The following is a 12,030-nucleotide window of genomic DNA, read 5'->3' on the forward strand; positions in this document are numbered from 1 at the left end:
CTCGATCAGGGATTAAACAGGCAGATGGCGTTTTCCTCGCACACCCCTCACTCCTATTAGAACTTTGGATACAGTGAATCACTGATCCATCGTTACAAATTATACTGGTTTGATTCCATCTATTCACATTCCTACTGTAGTCTATGATAGCTCCCTTCTCTGACCTGCAAGTAAACGTCCATGTACACTCACTTTCTCCCATCCATGGCCCTGTACCAGTCTGATGTAGGCAATATCTCCCTAAAACTGCACTGGTCAGGGTCAGTGCTTTTCTTCTGCTGACTAGAAACTGTTCCATTGTGTATTACTGACCTGTTACTCAAGATCCAGGCCGGAGACAGGAGAACATAAACCCAGGGCCACTGTGTAAGTTGATCAGGTCCCCCATATGTCCAACAGCCAGTCAATTTTAAAGCTGGTGGCTATTGTTTAGATCAGGGTTTGAAAGGTATTTTCATACCCCACTGCTCTCGAGGTGCCAGTACAAAGGGTGTACCCACATGAAATCATACATGCATATACAAGGCACAGCCTCCAACCCTTTGGGTTTGGTTCACACCCCATTCTCCTTATTAGTATATAATACCCCTAATTCCTAACAATACAGTTCAACAAATTGTAATATCTAATACAAACAACAAAAGTTCCAAGAGAGTTCCCCAAATGAGACAAGTCAAAAAGATTTTACATGCACAATTCATCAGTCTTTGCTAAGTTTCCTGTAATTTCAGCCGCAATTTTAATGTTCCTGGATCAGTCTCTACTGCCCACTTCTTTGGCGCATCCACGGGCCCTTTGACTCGAGTGTGATGTGTCCAACCTTTCTTTTTGGTGTGTATTTCTGTATCTGAAGTCAACAGGATCTGGAACGGTCCTTTCCAGCTCAGAGTCAGCTTGTCCTCCTTCCATGTCCGAACCAGGATCCCGTCTCCAAGCTAGAACTTATGAACTGTGAATCCTAAAGGAGGAGTCTGAGCAATAAGCCCTTTTAGGTATAAAGTTTTTAGATGTTGCAATAAAGACATGACATATTATCCTAAAAACAAATCCTTGGTCTCAAACATTGAATCCAAGGAGGAATTTTGAATCCCTTTTAGATAAGGGTGACCATACAATAATTCATAAGATGATAATCCCACATCCCTTCCAGGTTTTGTTCTAATTCTTAATAAGGCAAGGGGAAGGCACTTGATCCAGGGCAATTGTGTCTCTAACTCCAATTTAGTCAGTTGCTGTTTAATTTCCTTATCCCTCCTTTCCACTTTACCTTATGAGAGCAAATACCATGGGGTATATAAGTCCCATGATATTTCTAGAGCTTGGGCCACAGATTGGAGGATCCTAGCCGTGAAACGGGTGCCTTGGTCCAAATCTACCTGCTCCACCATCCCATACCCTGGAATGATGTGCTCAAGGAGTACTTTTATGACTGCTGAGGCAGTTGCCAGGCAAGGAGAAAGGCCTCCACCCATAAGGTCAGATGGTCCACTACGACCAGCAGATATTTGAGACACCCCACTGATGGCAGCTTAGGAAAGTCCACCTGTATGCTCTGGAAAGGCCTGATACCAGGGGCCTACCTCCTTTTTGGACTTGTCATTGGGCTGCCCTATTCATCCTCTGACAAACAGGACACCCGCTGACCAGTTGCCTGCTATTGTGTACAAGCCAGTGCCACAAACTTAGCACCACATCACACAGGCCTTGGACACTCCAATGAGTGCTCTGATGTACGTGTCTCACACCTGCTGTGGTCAGTACCTCTCTGCCGTCAGGGAGGAACCAGTGCCCTCTTTATCCTCCTGAGGGCCAAGGCTTTGGGTTTCCTGCTTCTCTTCTGGGGTAAGGGAAGGTGGAGTCATTGGAGACACAAATGCCAGAATTAGCACCATTATCTCCTCCGTACTTACAGATTCCCCTTCTCCAGCCCATTTCACCTCATCATCTGCAAAGAAGTTTCTCCTTATCTCAAAAGAATCTCCTCTTTGGTGCCCCTGCACATGAATCACTGCAATATTCTTAGGCAACATAAGGTTAGTCAAAATTTCAGTGACCAATGCCCTGTGTGCTTTGCTATTTACCATTCCCCTTTCCTCTCAAATTTTCCTAAATATATGAACAATTCCCCAATTTTGAATCCGTATATACGGTTCCATTCTTTCCTTCAAGCAATTTTAGGGCTTGATTTAATGCATATAATTCACAAATTTTTAGCTGGCCACTCTTTTGGCAAGAATCCAGCTTGAACCAAAGTCAAGTCTTCCCCATTAACAATAGCATATCCATTTTTCCTTTTCCTATTAACTATTCATGAGGAACCATCTATGAACTATTCAGTGCCTTTCAACAAAGGGACCTCCTACAAATCTTCCCTAATATTAGTTTGGTCTAGTTTCTTTTTCTCTAAGCTTATAAAATGGCCTAAACATTTTTCCTCACATTTCACAAATTGCCATTTGTCTTGGGAAACTCTTAATCCCTGTGCCCCTAGATAACTTAACAGACTATAGTAACTTGGGCAAAGTCACTCCTTTTGCTCCCTGCCACAAGAGGATCATCTACATATTCTAAGACTTTTAACAGTAAGAAATTCATCTCAGAATGTTTACACAATTCTTATATACCCAAGTAGATGTTTCATAAGTTGAACATTATACCAATCACTTTGCTTTTAAAATACCCAATACACAGAAAAATCCCAAACTACATATTGCCATAACAAAAACATTTTCAAAAGGACAAAGGCAAAAACTATTATACTTGGAATCCCTTTAAATAATTGGCATCAATACAGTTAATTAAAACTTCCTATTTTCACATAAAAGAACCTGAAAAACATCATTTAAACTTTTTGAAATAACCCCTTTCAAACTATAAATCACATTTCTGATCATATTCTTTAAACAGCAAAAAAACCCATTATGTTTCAAAGAAACAAATATTCAGTCAATTAACATCTTGTGAGAGCAGCCTGTCCCTTTAAATGATTAGCCTGCCTTACCACCCCCCCCACTCAACTTCAGCAGTTTGGCGGGAACAGGAGCAAAGGCTCCTTTCCATGGCTGCCCTTCCCCCCATTCAATGTCCTACAAAGGAATTCTTCTCAAGATTTAAGCAATCAGTTAATTTCCTTTCTTTTTCAACTGATTCCTTCTTGATATCATTCAAATTTTCAATTTACTCCTATAAATCAATCCTTCATAAATCTCCTGCATTCTCCTCTCCAGTTCCCTTCAGAACTTTTATGAATACCTAGTGAATACCTAGATAACTCCATAAAACATAACTTAACAATGTTAACAAATTACCCAACATGTTTCAGAAGGTAACATACTGCATCAAACTAATACAGCTGCTTTTAAAAGTTTTCTTTCTTTTTCTTTTGTCTGAGTGTTCTTCGGATAGTAATTAGCAGCTCTCTTATCTGTTCAGGCAGAGCTTTTATAGCCTAGCCCAGGCTAGGTTTGAATTTTATTGCTCTGTTCCTTCTCTCTAACTAGAGCAATTTTTTTTTCTTTTTCCTCTTTAGTAATAAAGGTTTCAATATTCAAACAAATTCTAAGATCTTATACTCAGAATAAACAAATCTAGCATGCAAAGGCAATAGCAAAATTACATTTCCCATAATTTTAGAATCATCCCAATATTTCTAATCAAATGTTTTTCTACTGCCTGAGTTTCCATCAGATAAGGTTTTATTGCCCTTTACTCTAGCAGGCTCTGAAAACTGCTTCAGCCCAGTTTTTCCTTACTTACAAATTAGCACATCAGATTAAAAAGTTTAAAATCACAAGCAAGTTTTATACTAAGTAACATTAAAATAACCTATCCCCAAATTTCTTAATCATTATTCTTACAACTTAACAGAGCTTTTAAATCAGCAAAACAGACTAGGGGCTTTTCCCAGGACCCCTGCCCCTGGACAGAATGTTTCACCTTGAATATTCTTCCCTCCCAGAATCCAAACGGAGTTTCTCTAAACTTCCAAGCCCAATTAGTGCATCTCTCTGCCTTCCCAGAGAATGCCTAGCTATTCCATGATTTAAGACCAATACATTCTGAGCCACTCTGAAAGAATTACTACTCTGACTGAATCCCAACTCCCAGAAATTCAGCCTGATATTTTTCTAAGCCTGCAACGCAGAGTCTGAACTCTTATCTCTTATGAACTTGCTAACTTTTAACGTGGGACAAAAACAATACAAAGCAGACAAACATACATATACAGACACACGTAGCCCTCTTATTTTCACCTTTTACATTTCTTTTTATACCTAGCTACTGTCCTGACAAATTCTTTGGACTGCTTCTATCCCATTTTTACAACTTGGTATCAAACCAAATTGTCGGCGGAGGCCATTCATTACTCCACCGCTGCATAGTTGCCTGAGAGAAAATTTTCTTAGAAAGTCTTTTATCCTTGGGGTCAAAAAAAAAGCAGTCCAACAAAGCAATTTTTAGGAGGGCTAATCCCTCGGGTCTCCCTTGACCCAGCCAATAGACTCCCAGAGTTCCAAGCTCACCTTGAGAACACGTGTTTGTTTCAGACCACAGCCGGCTCATCAGGACTCTATTTCTCCTTTTTGTCTTCAATTCCACTTTTCATTGAGTATCTCTGCCTCGGGTCTTTTGTCAGAGAGGGAGGGAGGCTACACACTCAGAGCCAGAGACCACAGAAAAAAAAACTAGCTGTGGGCACACCTATCCCCGTTCGGGATGTGCAGCCATCTCCCCCAAAGACTCATCACAGACCAAGTCCCCAAAACTGTGAGGGACAGAAAATCCTATCCAAAAACGACTACTCGGAGATCACTCATAGAAAGCAGAATTATTTATTAGAATCTTGAGAAGCAGACCCCATCCTGGTCTGTGAGCCAGATTCACAGCAGAAGAGAGCCACTCCCTTGAAAATGTTCACAACTTTTATACATTTCAGACAAAGAACCTCCAAAATCCCACCCTCCATGTGTTGTGATTGGTCATACAAGTCTGCACTCCTATTTGGTCAGTGGAATGCAACCAACAAGGTGATTTACAGCCTCTTCTTCTTTGGACAATGGAATGCAGCCTAGGCCTTCACATGACTGGGACCTATAGGCCTGATTTTATGTTAGCTAGCAGTCTCTGATCAATATGTGCTTAATCTGCAAGTTCTTCACCATATCTTACTCCACACATGGTCAAGGGTCTCAAGGATAGAGAGAGTAAAAGGGGAAACAGGACCATAATGAGAAACAGACTTAAGTTCCTTTAAAGCCATATAGTCGAGGCGTTTATACTCTCGGCGAGGCGCTGTGGCCTCATCTGTGTCATCATCATTATCTGGATTTTTTGGGCTGGGTCTCAACAACAGGAAAGAGCTGGAGGGGGCCAGCGGGTGCCAGACGCCAACAACAGGTGGGGGGAGCAGGAGCAGTGGAGGCAGGCTATTGGGAGAGTTCTAAGTCTAAAAGCCTGAGTTCTTTTAAAAGGTCATTGCATTCTTTTGTGAATTGTAAAGTTTCTCGGAGTGATTGGATCTGCATTTTCAGGTGGCGGGGAGAGATAACAGGGACGGCAGAGTTGGCAGCAGCGGTGTTAGAGGAGGAGGGAAAAGCAGGCATAACGCAATAGGGTGGCGGGCGGAGAGGGGCATTAATGTTAGGATTAGAAAGAACAGGAAAAGCACAATCAGGGTTATTGTATCGAACGGCTTCTTCTTCTAGTTCTGCTGAGCTAGCAGGGTCCAGCGGCTCCCCCCTTATCAAAGAATTATCCTCGAAAGAGGGGTAGATTTTTTTGGTATATATTCTTAGCAGGGGAATTGTTTGAGGTCTTATCTAAAGGCATGGTAATAGACACAAAATCCTTTTCCTTTTGTTCTTTCTCATTTTTAGCTGGGCCTAATTCAAGGCTAGAATTGGTGCACCTGAGAACACCTTTCAAAAAGGAGGAGCTGTCTTAGATGACTTTATTTACATCATCATCGTGGCAATGGACAGCAATAAGATCATTGATACAGTTTCAGTAGTTAAAGGCTGTGATAAGGACCTTTTCAGGCCCAAAAGTTCTCTAATAGTCATTAAGACAGTTACCCACTCTCTTCCACCTTTTTTCATCTCTAGTGCCCTCCTGTGGGAACCCTAGGCAAAGGTCCTCCAGAAATTGAAAAAATTTTACCAAGTCCTTTTTCTTAACCTTTACTCTACTCGTCCTTAAAAAGTCTTTGAGACCTTCAATAAATTTATTGTGAACACTAATGTCCTGTCCCATTGTTCAGATGCCTCACTTACCTCAGGTCTCTGTTCCTTGGGTCAGGCGGGCCCACAGTGGCCCTTCTTTCAATTTCAATGGACTGCAGTCTTTCTTTCTCCAAGAGATTCGATCCGACAAAAACCATTGCCTATTCCATGATTCTTCGGGCCCCACATTGGGCGCCAATTGTCCTGACCAGCAGGGCAAAAATGGGGACCCTAGAAGAGAAGAAGAGGGAACGGGGGACAGGAGATGTGAAGAATGGAGACAAGACAGGCTTTCTGATCAAGTCTCGTTTATTGTAGGGATAAGCACAAGCATATATAGGGGGCTATAAGGGAGTAAAGCACAAAAACTATTAATCCACAGAAAGTTCTTGTGACAGGAGTTATTCCAGAATGTAATTTGTGTGGAGACAGACTTCTTTACCCAGGGATGGTAAGAGTATAACTTTTGCCCCAGGTTTAAATTGTGTGGAGACAGACTTCTTTACCCTGGGTCGGTTTTTACATAGGAATGTGGCCTTTGCCCTGAGCTCAGTGCTGGCTGCCCACATAGGACTTAGTTGTAAAGATATAGTAACGATGTGGATCCTTGAGTAATTGACAGATACATGGTCCTAGATCCTGACTAGCACAATACATTTTAGAAGACCAGGTGGATAAAATGAAGAGCAGGAAGGGTTAAATATGGGAAATAGTTAGATATGGGAAATAAATATGGCAAAGACAAAGCAGACTTCAAACTAGGAATCACAAATAGGTCCAAGAAGGCAGGAAAAGAGAGAGAGAGGTGAGAATCAGGGTTCCAGATACAAGATTCAGTGCTAGGCAAAACAACAAATGGTCTAAAATTTTCATAATATCTGGTCTTAAAAGTCCATTTAAATTTTAAGTCCAGTCATTGTTTCGTGAACCCTGCCTTTCAGCTTCACTAAAATTCTCATTAACTGGAGAGTTACCATCACAGCCACCACATATTCCAGCTTTCAGGAATCTCTGAGGTAAATAAACTATTCTTCCCCTTGAGTTCAGGGGGAATAACCCTAGATTTGATGGGTTATATTAATGAAAGGCCTTCCCCAACCTCCAGATAGTTCTTAAGCTTTCCTGTGTCATGCATCCTTTTAGCAATCTGGTGAAACCTATGGATGCTTCAGAAAAAAAAATCTTTAAATGAAAAAATTAAAATATGTAAGATTACAAAGGAAATCAATTTCACTAAAATATTATCAAAAAATTTAAATTAATAAACTTTTCAGTGAAGAACCCCTGTTCTGGAACATGAAGGTTATAGATTGACCACTAGTTTCCTTCCCTGACCTTTTTTATTCCCATGTCACCAAGTATTTATATCAGGGAGACTTCAGAATTTTCTTTAGTAATAATTCATCCTATGCTTCTGCCATTACTAGACATAACACACACACACACACACACACACACACACACACACACACACACATATATATGTAAAAAAAATTTTTCAGCATACAGGTCTAAGTCATTGTATAAATGGTAAATGATTAGATAAGTGTATACTACTCATTAGATTGTCTCAAGGGCAGGGACTGTATTTTACCTTTCTTTGTATTCCCAGAATTTGCACAGTACCTGGCACATAGGATCCTAGATTACAAGGACCTTGAAGAGTAATAATTCCAACCTCTTCATTTTACAAATGAGAAAACCAGGGCAAATAGGGTTAAGTAGCTTGCCCAGGGTCACACTGTTAGCATAAGTTGAGGCTTAAACTCCTGATTCCAGGTCCAGAAAATCCATTGAATCACCAAATTGTTTTCTGAGTGAAGGGATCACTTAAGAATTCTGCATTGGGAAGAAGGTTAATCCTAATAGTAGAAGTTGTAACCATAGTGACACTATTCTAATATCTTATTGGTCTTTCCAATTCTATTAACCACTCAATAAGTACGTATTAAGTCTACAAATAAGACACTCCTTCTTACTCCTCTGGACATTTTTTCTGGATGTGCCCCATGCCTGAATGTTCTGTCTTCACTTCTGCCCACTGCTTCCCTTGCTTTCTTCAAGTACCAAAGAAAAAACCTAATGAGTGACTAATTAGAGGCTGAGTTGGAGTTAAGAAATAAATCATGGGACTTGACATTGAAGAAATGGAAGGTTAGGAAGTAGGGGGATTTTCCCTGCCTTGTTAGATTTAGAGTGATATAGTAATAGTATCAATCAACCAGGATCATCTCATTATACTCAACTTAACCTCTAGTCTTCTATCCATGTATGCTCTTTCAAAATACCCAAAAAATAATAACATCCTCAAGAATTACAAATTATGTTTTCCCACATAAAAAATAATTTGACCTTGTTAAATTCCTTATAATTGGTTTTAAATGTTTACTATCTATTTCTCCTGAACCTTTTAAATTAAACTTTCTCTTTAGTTCTGGTCTCTTCATCATAAATACCTAAATTTAATTCATTAAATATCCATCTTTTTTCAATAGAGTATTATATAAGTTATTCTTGCTTACAAGCCCTGCTCCTTTGCTTTTTGGAACATAATGTTTTATGTCCTGTGACCTTTTAAGGTAAAAGCTGCTAAATCTCATATTATCTTAACTGTAGCTCCACAGTATTTAAATTGTGTGTGTGTGTTTTTCTTTTTTTTTTTTTTGAAATAATAAGCATTTATTATATCAAGCATTGTCCTCAGCATTGAGAAGTCAAAGAATAATATTACCCCTACTTGCAAAGAATCATTTACATATATATTGATGCAGAATAAGTATAAACAAAATAATTACAAATGATAAAAGTAATCAATTACATGGCAGTTTGGGAGGATGAGCAACAATATTTGGGGAGATTATGAAATATTTTATGTTAAGTGGACTTCTTAAATTGCCTCTTGAAAAAAAATGCCTCTCATTTTGTTAGGGGTTTGGAGGGAGGGCATTCCCAACATGGGAAAAGACCCCTGGAAAGGCATATGGATCACATTTATTTCAACAGGCATCTCTTGAACTCCTGCAATATGGAACAGCATTCTAGACATCATAGTGTCTGCAATGACACTATATATATTAAGTATATTAATTATTAAGTATATATATATATATATGTACATATATATATTAAGTATGGTCTTAAGCTTTAAGAAACTTATAAATAAATAACAGAGTAGAAGTATGTATAGAAAATCACACTAATCCACAGGAGCATAAGTTACATGATTGGCAGAAATGGTTGTAAATTTCAGACCTGAATAGATGATGAACTCTGGAGATACTGTCCCAGGGCCTCTTAGATTGTGCCCCACCTCCTACAGTCTGGATCAATTGGATCACATACTTTGCTCTTTAAAAGATTTTAGAAGTTCTCTAATTCAGTTCTTTCAAAAGTACAAATAAGGACATTGAGTCCCAGAGAATTGAATGACTCCAAAAGCCGTGTGTGTGTGTTTTTCATTTTTGTTACTGGTAATTTGGGTTTTTTTTTAAATTAATTTTATAATTATAACTTTTTTTTTGACAGTACATATGCATAGGTAATTTTTTTTTACAACATTATCCCTTGTACTGCCTTCTGTTCCGAATTTTTCCCCTCCTTCCCTCCACCCCCTCCCCTAGATGGCAGGCATTCCCATACATATTAAATATCTTATCGTATATCCTAGGTACATAAATTGTGTTTTTTTAAGTTGCTTGTAGTACTTTCTCCTTTTCAGAGAGGTCTGAAACTTGGCTATAATGTTCTTGTGAATATTCAGCTTGAAATCTCTTTCAGATGATTACCGTGGATTTTCTTCTATTTTACTCTCTTGTTCTAAAGCCTCAAGTCAATTTTCCTTAAAAATTTCTTGAAGAATAGTGTCTATATTCTTTTTTTTTTTTAAATTATAATTTTCAAGTACAATTTTTATATTTGACCTGTATTCAAGGTCAATTATTTTTCTAATATTTGTTCTATTTGTTCATTTTAAAATTTTTTAATTTTATTATTTTTTTGTGTCCTGTGATATCATTAACTTTCCCTCACAAATTCTAATTTTTAAAGAATTATTTTCTTCCATAAGTTTTTGGGTCGCTTTTTCCAGTTGTTCCACAGAAATCAAATCATTTGCCAAATCTTTTCCTTATCTTCATCATGTCATGAGTATCCTTCTCTCTACTCACACTACTATTGCTCACTTACTATTTCTCACTTGGACTATCGCAATAGTTTTTTAATTGATATCCTAGGCACCAAACTATACTTCAAAAAGTTGCCAAATTAATATTTCTAAAGTACACATTTGACAATCTTGTTTAAAAAAAAAAAACCTCCAAGTACCAATGAGTGTGAATAATGAATTCCTTGAAGTGATCAACCAACCAATCAGGAAACATTTATTAAGTGCCTATTATGTACTAGGTATTGTGCTAAGTGTAGGAGATACAAAAAGAGATAAAATAAGGTAACTGCTCTCAGAAAGCTTAAGATCTAATGGAGGAGATAATATGGAAGCAGATATGTACAAAGAAAGCTATATTTTACAGGATAAATAAAAATAACTAACAAAGGGAAGGTATTAGAATTGAGAAGAATTGAGGAAACATCTTGAAAAGAGTGAGATTTCAGCTAAAATGTAAAGGAATTCAGGCAAATCAGTAGTTAGAGAGGAGGAAGGGTGGGAAACAACCAGAGCAAATGCCTAAAACCAGAACGGAGAGATGGAGTACCTTGTTTATGGAACAAGGAGATTCATGTTACTGGATTAAAGGATACTTGTGAAGAACTAAGGTATAAGGTATGAGGAATACCAAATAGAACATAGAGTATTTTAAGTTGGAAACAATAGGCAACTAGTAGATTTTATTGAATGAGTGTGATGGGTAGTGACATACTCAGACATGCACTTAGGCATATCACATTAGTGACTGAAAGATATATTGGAATAGGGAGAGACTTGAGGCAGGCAGATCTACCAGCAGGTTATTACAATAATCCAGGTGTGAAGTGATGAGGATCTGTACTAGAGTGGTGCAGGGGCAGAGGAGAGGAGGGGACTCACAACAGAGTGGGTTTGGTAGGGAGTAAGAGAAAATGAGTCCAAGATGTCCCCTACATTACAAATCTGAAGGACTATGGTGCTATCCTTTATAATAATAGAGAACATGGTGGGAGAGAAAGATTAAATGGGTTTAAGATTGTCATTCATTTTGAGCTGCCTGACAGGCAGTTGGAGATGTGAGATTGGAGGCCTCCAAAGTTTGGAGCACAATAGGCAAATCCTGAGAATCAGCAGCATTGAGATGGCAATTACAATCTTGGGAGCTGATGAGATCACCAAGTAAAGCATTATAGAGCAAAAGAGAAGAGGGTCCACAACACAATCTCTAGGACACCTCTGGTTAGAGGTGTAAATCTGGAAGAAGATCCAGAAAAAAAGATATAAAGAGTGGTTAGATGGTTTGAAGAACCAGAATGAAGTAACTTTTAAAGGCTGCAGAGAGATCCAAGCAGAATGAAAACTGAGAAAAGTTCATTGGATCTAACAACTAAGAGATCATTAGTAACTTTGGAAAGAGCACCTTTAGTGTAAGGATAAGGTTGGGAACCAGATTGTAAAGGGTTAAAAGAGAGTGAGAGGAGAGAAAGAGGAACACTTATTATGAACAGCTTTTTCAAAGTATTTATTTATAAAGGGAAGAAGAGACATAGGATATAGTTACATATCTGTTTTTAAAATATAGCATATGTATTTGAATGTGTACTATTTGATGTTATAATATGACAATTGGTTTCAACCCATTGGAAATATATAGTGTGAATTTTA

At 38.4% G+C, this 12,030-nt stretch overlaps 1 long non-coding RNA gene across 1 annotated transcript in view; it reads right to left on the minus strand.

Moving 5' to 3' along the window:
* The window catches only part of LOC141543072 (uncharacterized), a 132,443-nt gene that overhangs the window by 116,077 nt on the left and 4,336 nt on the right, over positions 1-12,030 (minus strand). Inside the window, exon 2 of the long non-coding RNA XR_012482321.1 lies at positions 6,273-6,452. This is a non-coding gene — a long non-coding RNA (uncharacterized LOC141543072). The remainder of the gene's footprint in view (positions 1-6,272; positions 6,453-12,030) is intronic.

This window comes from Sminthopsis crassicaudata, chromosome 5 (assembly GCF_048593235.1).
Source record: "Sminthopsis crassicaudata isolate SCR6 chromosome 5, ASM4859323v1, whole genome shotgun sequence".
NCBI lineage: Eukaryota > Metazoa > Chordata > Mammalia > Dasyuromorphia > Dasyuridae > Sminthopsis > Sminthopsis crassicaudata.